Genomic DNA, 10,640 nt, shown 5'->3' on the forward strand with positions numbered 1-10,640 from the left:
AAAAGTAATCAGAGAAGAATTGAAAAAAAGGGGAGGTAGCTGGCCCTCGAAGTCCAGCGTATTAGTTTCATTTAATTTTCCTTGCTGTTTGTTAATTAAACTCTGGTATTTGGGTTGTATCCATACTTGAATGTAACTCAGATTTTCCATGAAATTACATATTAGAGATTCTGAATGATAGATTGTTTACAATCATTGTTTGAGTAACTTGATGTTAGAAAATTGTGGATGATTGAGTAAACCAAACAGAGTAGGTTCGCAACACATAGCTAGTGCTTACCACTATCTTATTTATTTGTCTTTTTGCTTGAAATTGTCAAGCAATAAATTTGGTGTCATTAAGAATATTATGAATTTTTTGAATGCTAATTTTCCAGTTGCGTTGATAACTCCAGAAACTGGGGGCATGGAGGGATATTTGATGCATTGAGAAAATGTAAACATTGCTAATTCATATCAGAGGGCTTTTAAGGGACATTAATCTTGGTGATCTGCATCGTTTACGAATTAATGGTTTTCTTTTATTTTCTTTCTAACCGTGTGTTATATATTATTGTTTCCTATCTAAACTGCTTCCCAGGGCTCACACAAATGCTTATGAATTATTTGAATAAAAGATTGTTGTGTATGTCTCTTTTTGGTATATGTTGTGTTCATTACCATATTTTATCTCACATTACCAACAGTAGTACCATGATTACTTTTGTTTGTTTTGAGGATATTTTTGTTAATTGTTCTCTCATTTTGCTTTATGCGAATCTTTGTTCTATTTATTTTTTGTTTGCCTCTAGAAGTTCTCCATGGGAAGTTAACAATATACTTATTTATCTCAACAAAGGAGTGATCGGACTTGTACTTTGACTGAACTTAAATGTTATTGCTAGTCCAAGTTTTATCAAATTATTTGTCAACTGTCACAAAATTCACTTGCTATTGGTAAATTAAGAGTATTATAACCTTATTTGATGAAGATACTTTGTTTGTTTGATTGCCCATTTATAACTCTTAGGATTTTTTTTGAAATTCTTAGAATTAACCTTCTTGTTGATAAATTATTATCTTTAGAGAGTATTTTTTGATTCTCTTTAAGGAAAGCTAAGCTTCATTTTGAAAGATCGCTCTTATTTTTTTGATGAATTGAAATTGAAAATATATATTCTGACATCATGCGCTTTATGTGCCAGTTTATTGCTCTGCTAAATGTTTTATCGCTAAATGACAACCATTTTGTCGCTATGCATAGAGGATTATGATGAAGGTAGCATACATAATACTTCCTGGTGGGTGGCTTTGGCTGTGTTACAATCATATAATCCAAGATATAAAGTCCTCAGAGTGATATATATCTTTCCTGACCTAGAATGTTGATTTTAGTTAGTCGTTGTGCACCTGGTTTAGTCTGACTTGAATTGAGTATGTTTTAACTTTTAATGACAGATTAGGTGGCCTAGTTTCTTTATGTTATGCAAACCAAACTAGAGTCTTGGTTTTAATATTCTGTCTTAATGCTGAATTTTTATTGATAATTAGCTTCGCACCGGATATCTCTCATTTCTTTTTAGGGCTATTTCAGTAATTATATGACAAAATTTAATCCATTTTTATTTAAATCTACAAGTAACTTAGTGCAGGATCTCTAGTCTCTCTAGACTTGATATGTTGTCTTTTCTTTTACAATAACTTGTTCATGTAATGTTTGTAAGAGGGCCTTATTATATCGTCTTAGGTTGTGATAGATTTTCCCTTCTTTGTAAAGCACGCATCTTTTTTAATATAGTGCAGGAGATGGGTCAGTTAGAGGAACAAGATAGACTCAACAATCAAGACTGTTTCAGACTTACGTAGCTGGACTTTAAATAAGTTTACTCGATTTAGAGAATCAAATTATTTGTCAACAGAATTTTAATTTGTTAAATTATTTTGCTTATGTGGCTCACTCATTATTGAACTCTTGGTGCTCTTATGTTTTGAGTTATCATCATTTTAACCCTAGGATTGTGATATGAGTGCTGGAATGATTATAGAACAGTAGTCTAGAAAGTAAGTTCTAATTCTAAAAACCCCCTTTACTGTTGTTACTAAATTTCTTAACATTGTATCTAATTTTTTCACATATCCCTTTCTAGATATGGGAGGGCACACTTACGAGGACATATGAAATAGGATGCTTCAAGTTGGTTGACGGAAGGTTTTCAACGTAAGTTAACCATTGAAATCATTTGTCTCCCCTTTTCTTGCTTTCAATTATTTGGTAGTCTACTCCTTTTTGGTTATATTGGTTGAAATTTATAAATTGATACATGTTTCATTTCCAGCAATTTCTAATTCCAAAAGCTCCCTTTGCTATTGTGCTAAATTTCTAAACATTGTATCTAATTTTTTCACATATCCCTTTCTAGATATGGGAGGAGACACATATGAGGACAAATGAAATAGGATGCTTCAAGTTGGTTGACGGAAAGTTTTCAACGCGAGTTAACTGTTGAAATGATTCGTCTCCCCTTTTCTTGCTTTCAATTATTTGGTAGTCTACTCTTTTTTGGTTATATTGGTTGAAATTTATAAATTGATACATGTTTCATTTCCAGTAATTTCTTTCATCCTTATAGAATGGTTAATGTTGATTTCTTCATAAAAATTGGGGATTCTTATTCATTTAAAATTTACTTAACTTTGCTAGTCGGACTTCTCTTCCATTGGTGATGATGTGGATTGTGGTACAAAGAGGTCCATTTGGCTGTAGCATTAAGGTCTATTTGGTAGTGACGTAAGATGAATTTTGTTGTTGGCTTCCTGTGGGTGGAACTCATATAATGCAAGAATCACGCACAAGATTTTATTGTGTTAGATATGTGCATTTCTTTCCAGACTGGAATTGAAGATAATGAGTGATTTTTCAATATTTAGTTTGAATAAGGTACGCTGATTATATTCTGTGTTCTGCATAATTAGTTCTTTTCATTCTGTCATATTTTATTCCAGATGATCATATTAAATTTCTTCTCTTCTTTTGTCTTGAATTTGTTATTTTGAAATGCTTCAGGAAATATGCTATCTCATGCAAGAATTATACGGATGGATGTGGTGCTGATGGACGAAGCGTTACCTAAGGATGTTCTCTATGAGTTTTCGCTGCTGGTATTACTTGAAATTAGTCTATAATTGCTTTTCTGGTTGAATAATGGAGTTTGATATACTCATTAATCATATACGCTTTCAGGTAGAGGTGGGCATTTGGGACTGGATCCAAAAACCCAGCCCAAAAACCAAGTCCTAGGAGTCCTGGTAGGAGGAGGGCCCAGTCCCTCCACTGGGCCCTCCTCCGGTCCTAGGCCTAGACCCAAATTTTTTTATATATTTTCATTTTAGTCCCTTATATAATTACATAAAACTCCCTATAAATTTTGAAATAAACATAAATTATAGGCATTAAAAGAAAATTTTACAAAATTTATTAAAAAAAATTTTTTAGGCCCTGAAAAATTTATAAAATTTACCCTTGAAAAATACTAAAAACCCTCTACAAAATTTCGTTTCGCCTCTAAAATATAAAAAAAGATCGGGGGGAAAAAGAAAATTTCCAAGCCTGTAGGATCGGTCCTAGGACAGGTCTTGGGCCCATAGGAACAACCCTAGGGATCGGTCCGGGTCCTAGAATTGCTCATGAGCCTAGGACCGATCTCAGGCCCATGAGCGCGACTAGTCCCAAAAGGACCAGTCCCAAACAGGCCCAGGCCCCGGCCTGCTTGGGACTGGTCCTTGACCAGCTCTACTTTCAGGCTATCCTAATTATTGTCAAACATTATGATTCCAACATATTTTCTTTATCATTTGTAGGTTATATCAGGTTATTTTTTGTTGATTTGTTAATGTTTTCTAATATTACATTTTCTCGTTGATTTCTACCTTCTGGCTTCTAACTTTTTTAGACCTAGGTTTGACTCCCATTCTTTTTTCATTTTATTAATTTTTCCTTTTTGGCTTCTAACGTTTGATTTTATTCTTAATTTTACATCTTTGCTTTCAATACTTCATTTTCTTATTGATTTCTACCTTTTGGCTTCTAATTTTTCTTTTCATTCAGCTTTTAGATTTTCATTTTCAGATTAATTTTACTTCTTTATTTTATTTTTAATTTTTCAAGTTTATTGGCTGCGATAATACCTATATTTCTTTGTTATTTTACTTCGTGATTAATTTTTTATTATCTTATCAATTTTATTCTTGGATACATTAACCACTACCTATTGACTTTATTTTTTGTTATATAGTGTAAAGTATTTTTCCTTTTAATTTCACTGCTGGATTTTTTGTTTCTTATTAGTTATACCCTCACCTTTTATAGTTTATGCAAATCTAAAGTAAACTAGTTATCCTTATAACAAGTTGTTTGTGCTGTTAGGAGTGATTTTTGTGTTGATATTTTTATCATTTATGATCATGGATTGATTCAGTGGTGGTGTGGATAGTTTGTTTTGTTTATAGACTCTTTTCCTATACCATTGTTTGGCACCGATTAATTCCCTCCTCTCCCTGTTCTCTTCTTTTCCTCTCTTACTTTTTTTCTTTCAATTCGATGTAAATGAAGTAATTCTCCTCTCTTTCTTTGATTATTTGATGTTTATTTATCTTTTCTATTTCCTTTTTCAGATGTTAGTTTAATCAAATATTAGTATTACTCAATTGTCTTTGATTTATTTATACATGAACAATATGATAATGGTAAACATTTTTTTATAACTTTAGCATATAGTAGTTGAACTGATTTTGTGTTATTTAGTTGTAATGCTTTTTATCCACAAAGAATGTCTTATATGCTTTGAGATTAGAATTTATGGGATGGCTCACCATGAAATATTTGATACATTTGGTGGGCTAACGAATTCCCATTCTTGATTCTTTGAAATTTATATAAGGCAACTTCAAAGAGGTAGCCATTTACTATTAGGGAGGTCAAGGCTTCACATATTGGTCAGCCCTTAAGAGTATCAAGCATTAGAACTCCCTTCAGATGTTAAACCACTTATGTAGGTTGCAATATATAGATGTGAAGAGTGTGGTTTTGAAATCTACCAGGTAGTTGATTACAGGGCCTCTAATTTCACTAAACTCGGATATGATTTGTTTGTTCTTCTACACTTATTTGTCTTTCATTTAATATTTATCAAATAGAAAGTAACTGCCCATGTTTGAGTGCCATCGTTATTTATCAAATGGGAAATTGATCCTAAAATTTAGAGCATCATAGTTTCAAGAAGTTTTCAATTTAGTTTGGTTTTAGTCTTAGAATGGATTAATAGCAAGCATGATTATGTTGTATTAGATGATGTTTCTGGCTAAGAAAGAGTTGGCTGCGCATGTTCCAAAAAGTCATGTCCCTTAGACTATGGCTTGTCATTTGAGTGGAGAACTTATAGGAAATGTTGGCAGTTGTGTCTGATTTCCAGAAACTTTGGAGGCTACATCTTGTATTTCATTTTGTGTGTAAGAAGAGCACCTAAATGTCAGTAGCTAATGTTAATATGCACCAAATTTTTATTAATCAATTTTACTGTAGTCTGATTCGTATAAAAACTTTGGATAAAGCCATGAACTCAAGTTTGATGAAAAAAGGGCATTACGCATATAAATCGGTCTCAGCTAAAAGAGAACCGGAAGAGAATGTCATTACATGGATTTAAAGTAATTGCTGAGCAGTGTGAATAATTGCAACTAGTTCTTACGATACTCTTTGTTTAAAAATTTGCATTCTATCAGATAGTTCATCATCTTGTCCCTTCCAAAGATGAAACTCTTGATTGTAGCTTTTACCTCTCAGTTTTTCTGTTCACAGGTAGCTCTAAGTGATGTCGTTGTATTAGTAGGAATCCTTCTTTTCTATTATTTGGTTTTACAGTACTTCATGCCGGCTTAGTTGCTGATAAATACTTGGAGACCATGTCTATCACTCATGTCAAGAAAAACATGATGAGCAAGCGATCTCCAGTACTCAGTTACCGTTAGTGAGAAAATTCATGCATCACAGTACAATTTCATTGTTTTTAAATATGACCAGTTTGAGAAATAAAGCTTGTTTCTTGAGTTTAGTTTGAAGAAACATATTGGTCAGCTGTAGGGATTTTTTAACGAAGTAAATAATGATTTGGTTGATCTGCTCAATTCTATTGAAGACATGGGCTTGGAGAAGATGAAGAAGAATACATAGCTTGTTTAATAAGCAGAGGATGGTGATATTAACAACAGGTTGGCAGCCATTGGCTTTTTTCACTCAGTCTAATTGCATATGATTTGAATTTCTTTCTTCTTATTTAATGAAAAAATATATAATGTTACACTAATAATTTTCGTTGTAGAGGAATTTTTTTTGCAATCCAAGTAATGAAACTTTTCTACAGCAGTCGTGAGGTTAGTTAAATGATACCATCGACTTCAGCTGCTGCACCGTTTTAGCGTCCTCAACTTTATCGGGTGGTCACTAGTGTGAATTTTGAGTAATTTTCTACTAGTTGTCTAAAATAAGACTAGATCTAAGTAGATGAAAATTAATATTTTAATAGAAACATTTTTCTTGATTTTCGTATGATTTTCCCATTTGAAAGACTTCAATGATTGAACCACGAGTTGTATATAAGGTCCTTAGAAAGCGATTTGTCATACATAGAAGATTGTTGATGAGTGGCACAACTATCCAAAATAACCTATATGAACCTTGGGCTTTTATGCAGTTTTGTATGCCTTTAGCGTTTGAGACATTGGAAGAGTTCTTTTCTTCTTATTTAATGAAAAAATATATGATGTTACACTAATAATTTTTGTTGTATAGAAATTTTTCTACAATCCAAGTGATGGAACTTTTCTGCAGCAATCGCAAGGTTCATTGAATGATACCATCAGCTTTAGTTGCTGCACCGTTTTAGCATTGCAGGATTGTTGTTGTGACAAACGACCTTTGTATCTCGAGTATAACTTGATATACCAATGTAGTGGGGAGAGTTGGATAGCTACAAATAAATGGTTGTGTTCGGGATTATGAATTTTCTAAATCCAGGAATAGCAATGGAGGAATCCAGATCCAGAAGATGTTTCATCTTTGATCATGACGAAGAGCAAGATGAACCAATCCCCAAAACATTAGAATTTCAAAATCTCATACATGACGAATCTAGCTCAAGGTAATTGTTAACTCTTTCTTCTTTTAAATTGCCAGTATGATTTCATTTTGTTGTTGAATTATATCACTTATATGTTCATATAACTCATATGAAATCTAAGTTTTATTTTGAAAAAAATTCAAACTAGACTTAATTCGTTATTAATATCTAAAATTAATGAAAATAATATAAAAATATCAAATCACATATTACTATTGTTATTGATGATGACCATGTGTCAAAATATTTTAAAAAGCTTAGATAGGTCGTTGAAGTTAACTTAAGAGAAAAACTAATTCTTTATGAAGATATTGTTGAGATTTCCATTTTGATTGAAGTAAACTAAGATTAAAAAGAATACACTGAATTTAAGTAAAAATACTAAATTATGAATGTTTTGTGATTATTATATATCTTGTCCTTGTAATTAATAATAATACAAATGATAATAATACTAAGTCATGAATGTTTTGCGATTATTATATATTATGAGGGATAAATCATTTTTCTATCACATTCAAATAACATGGATTTCAAGCTATTTATCATATCAATTTTTAAGCTTATTATAATTTGCATTTATAATATAATTTTAATTTATATGCAAATTAGTTTTAAGTCAATCTACCTAAGTGGTAATATTGGGTCCGTATAATATCATATGCACTGGTGTCATACATTATGCGTATAGCACAAAATAGTATAGTACATAATGTTCAGTTAATATTTTACAATATATTAACTAGTATTGCATTGTTAATCTCATTTTTCCTATCTTCTAAATTAACTAAATAATATTCAATTCAATCGATGGTTTTAGGTGAAAAAGGGTTACATAAAAGCCTAAAATACAGAAGGATAAATTGTGAGGGTAAGGGATACTATTTTTATTTTTTTAAAATATTTGTTAAACTTTATTTGATTTATATAAATTAGTTAATAATATCTTGTAATTACAACATATTTATATCTTTTAATTTACAATGAAAAATAGATCTCGTGAAAGAAATATATATCTTGGATTCAAATTAATTTTCCTTTTAGTGGTAAATTATTATTATTGTTATTATTAATTACGATATACACAGATTTTGTGGTCTTAAGTTTTCATTTGTTATACTATTTTTAAATTGGAGAATTAATCTTAGAATTTAATTTGTTTATTTATTACTATTTTGGATGTTATTTGTAAACATTGTCTTAATTCATTCATGTTATTGAATCTTTAAAAGGCTTGAAATCAGGAAGATATTTCCTTGAAATTTATCTCTCCTAATCACTCCTTGCCGTTTATATCCAGAGAAACATTTCAATGAAGGTTCATTTGATTTAGTTATATAAAGGAATGATTTAAATTTCTTCAGTTATGTCTTTACCCTTATATAAAGTTGAATCTAACCCTAGTTAGTGTTTATTGTCCCTTAATTGAAGGATGTTAAGGCTTGTATGTAAAGAAATTTTAATTATATGAAATTAAATGTTATGCATTCACATTGATTATTTAAACTATAATAAATAGTTTCATATTTATTATTAGTTGTTGTTTGCTAAATTGGGAGTAACTAGGCTATAGAGAATATGTTGGGTTTGGTTAATTGAAGGATAAAGAAGGAAGAAATGTTAAAAAGCGTGCAGAATTGTGGTAAAGGAAAGGCTCGTTTGTTGGCTTTTGAATGGGGAATGAGAAGTTTAAAGTGTAATTGATGGGTATGTGAAATGTGGAGTCTTGTTTGTAAATGTGAAATTGGGAAATTGTGTTTGTAGAGGTGAAATTGGTTGTATTATGTTGGTAAAGATGCATATGTTCATATATGGGAGAAAATTGGAAATTTGTGGGAGAGAGGAAATTTTGAAGGCCAAGCAGAACTCCACCAAGGTGGAGATTTTTCTTTGTCACAGCGGAATTAGACCTGAGAGCACTCCACCATGGTGGAGAATTTCCCTGGCCGCGGCAGGATTCCAAGGGGCAGATTGTCATTTCTGCAAATATTGAAGCACATGTAGGGGGTTAATTTAAGGATTTGGAAATACAGGGGTTTGACAGGATTTAGAAAACAGGAAGTTGAATGTAAGGATTTAAAAGTTTAGGGGTTAACTGTAGGCATCTAAAAGTATAGGGGTTTGACAAGAATTCAAAGGTTTAGAGGTGGAGAAGGATCTCAAGCGTTTGGCCCTAAACTGAAATGAAAAAAATACGGGTTAATTTGATATTTTACATGTTCATATTTCGGAACATTATACTTGTTTTTACGTACTCCGTTATTAAAAACTATATGACACCCATATCCGAATACTTGCATGAGGACATGTAATATCATCGGAGGTTAGGAAATTCAGAGGTGTGATTGTGGAAGTTTTATTTCAGACTATAACCACCTTTTAGTACTCATCCCCCTCTAAACTTCAACTAGCACTTATATTTGACCTCATGTATTGAGATGGCTTATACTATCGACAATGGCGATCTATACCATCTTACCGAGACATGACAAGCGCCTGATGAGCTGTAGACAGGATTACACCTAAGGGCAGACCGTGGGTGGGATATTGTTATTTGATGCCCCGAGGGTAGACTGTGGATGGGATTCTATTATACTAATCCCATATCATGGAGCTCTGAGGGTAGATCATGGGTGAAATTTGTGGACGCCTAGCAGGTGCAAATTGGGGTGGAATTTATGAATACCCAACGGGTATAGGCTAGGGTGGAATTTGTGGATATCCAACGGGTATAGGCTGTGGTAGAAATTGTGGACACCTGGTGGGTATAGGCTTGAGTAAGAGTGGGTTTTGTGTCGGGAGGTGCCTACCCAGCTCTTGCTTTAAGAATAGAAAAAAAAGTCATAAATGGGAATGGCGAGAACAATAGCAAGGGTAATGAAGGATTTACGTGAAGTAGCTGGTATGTTGAAGCCTAGTGAAATTGACTGTTCCATAGTAACACCTTCCCACATTCATCTGGTGTAAGCAATGCTTTATTGAGGAACCTGCGTGAGATTCAGATTATTTCAGCTTAAAAAATAAATTACAAAGCTTAGAATCATAGAAATGTTCAAATATTTCTTTTATTACCTGTATTATCCAAATATTTTCGAGGAACTAAGATAGCTTCCTTTAAGAGTCATAGTAGAAGGTGTAATTTGCCTCCAATTCCTAACGGAAATAACAAACACCTGACCTATTCTCACAAATGGGTTTTTCTTGTCACCTAAATTTATACTATAATGATAAGTATTAGTTCCAAGCAAGAAAACAAGAAGGGCAAATGCCATTGAAATACAAGGGATCCGAATCCAAGAGCCCAATTAAGGTTGTCCTGGATGTAGAATAAGATTAAAAAAGGCAAATAAGGACGTTGCACATAACCCAAAATACCACCAATTGAAGAATTTTCAGTTTACATTAATTCCTCAGGATTGTCCACCGAACTGATCAGCACAGACAGCTTGAACGCACGGCTTGTGCTCACCTTGTCCAATTGCTACTAGA

At 32.4% G+C, this 10,640-nt stretch overlaps 1 long non-coding RNA gene across 1 annotated transcript; it reads left to right on the plus strand.

The window, feature by feature from the left end:
- Positions 1-1,922: 1,922 nt before the first annotated feature.
- Positions 1,923-3,274, plus strand: LOC116116942. Its single transcript, XR_004125901.1, has 4 exons — positions 1,923-2,197; positions 2,400-2,524; positions 2,681-2,917; positions 3,044-3,274. It is a non-coding gene; the product is annotated as an uncharacterized LOC116116942 (long non-coding RNA).
- The last annotated feature ends 7,366 nt before the right edge of the window (positions 3,275-10,640 follow it).

Source organism: Pistacia vera, unplaced genomic scaffold, assembly GCF_008641045.1.
Source record: "Pistacia vera cultivar Batoury unplaced genomic scaffold, PisVer_v2 Contig79, whole genome shotgun sequence".
Lineage (NCBI taxonomy): Eukaryota > Viridiplantae > Streptophyta > Magnoliopsida > Sapindales > Anacardiaceae > Pistacia > Pistacia vera.